This window comes from Belonocnema kinseyi, chromosome 10, assembly GCF_010883055.1.
Source record: "Belonocnema kinseyi isolate 2016_QV_RU_SX_M_011 chromosome 10, B_treatae_v1, whole genome shotgun sequence".
Lineage (NCBI taxonomy): Eukaryota > Metazoa > Arthropoda > Insecta > Hymenoptera > Cynipidae > Belonocnema > Belonocnema kinseyi.
Window position 1 is genome coordinate 117,399,593 of NC_046666.1, and position 1,456 is coordinate 117,401,048.

Sequence of the window (1,456 nt, forward strand, 5' to 3'; positions counted from 1 at the left end):
TGCAAAATATTAATTAATTTGAAGATCATCCTCTAATTATTATTATAATTTATTATGTTGTATTTAATATAATAATATTGCATAGTTGAAAAAAATCATTAAAATCAATGCCTAGTTAAATAATCAATTTTAAACTGCATTGGGAAATTAAACAATTAATGGATTTCACAACTTAATAGTCGAACTACTTTGTGCAAAATGAATTACTTGTTTGAAAAATAGTTTTTTGTTCCGAAAATTCCCCTAATCTTAGCTAAGAATCTGTTAAACATGAATTATTTTGTTAAAAACTAAATTTTTGATCTGAAAATTCCAGTATTCCATACACTTTGGTTTAAAAACAAATTATTTTGTTGAAAACTAATTTTTTAATCTGAAAATTTTAATTTCGGTCGAAAATATATATTTTCAAGTATAATATACTTCTAGGCAATTGGGTAAAAATCCGTATATTCTATTAAATAGTCATAAGGTGAATTTTCTACCAAATAAACTGATGCATTTTCAACTATTCTACGGAAAATTCCATAATGCTATCTAGCTAAGGTCGAAACCAACTAATATCTGCAATAACTTAGACTAATTTCAATGTTTTAATTGCGAATTACATATCGTTAGAATCGCAAAAAACATAGATTCCGAATACAATATTTTTTAATTTGCTGATTGCAAAACCATAAAATTTTTATGTATGGCATTTTTGCCTCATTAGGACAAAAGGGCCCCCCGCTGGCACAGCCCGGCACAGCAATCTCGCTCATTCAGGGACGTGAGAAGTCGAGCGGAGAGGGTAAGACGATCAGGTAGACCGCGATGAAATGGATACTGCCCCGGTTTATAGACTCAAATGGGCCAGGCTTTTTCGCTTGAGAATACTCAGAGATTTCTATCGCCAGGGTTACTGTAGAAAAAGCGTTATATATAATTTGCGGGGGGGGGGGGCAAAATGGCTACAGAAAAGCGTTACGCAATATGTGAACGTTCCTTAAGGATATACACTTTTATTGGAATGAAATTCATTATACAGAGCAATTCTTTTTTGCATCGAGTTCATATCTACATTCTTTGGTTTATGCCGATGTATTACTCTGACCATGAATCTATTAATTAATTACGAAGAATCGCAAATTTTATCTCAATTAGGGAGAATAGCAGTAAGAAGGGAGGCCCGAGAAAATAAGGAAGAAAGAGGCAGAATGTATCAAATTGCCTTCCATCTCTTTCCTACTTTCGTGATCGCACACAAGCAAGCAGAAGTAGGAAAGCGATCTAGACATTATGAGCATTTGACAGTTTTCCGAACAAAGTTCCCTAATCATGCAAAATTCTATTTCAGATTATGAGCGTTTTATATTACGAGGGTAGTTCAATAAGTCCTTAGAATGACCAACAGATGGCGCGCGAATCGATCCAAATCATCTGTTTTCAGTCAGCACCACTCCCGACTAGATATATG

At 33.4% G+C, this 1,456-nt stretch overlaps 1 protein-coding gene across 7 annotated transcripts in view; it reads left to right on the forward strand.

Annotated features, from left to right (window-relative positions):
• The window catches only part of LOC117181870 (mitochondrial import receptor subunit TOM70), a 130,303-nt gene that overhangs the window by 1,437 nt on the left and 127,410 nt on the right, over positions 1-1,456 (forward strand). The gene's annotated exons all lie outside the window — the stretch shown is intronic.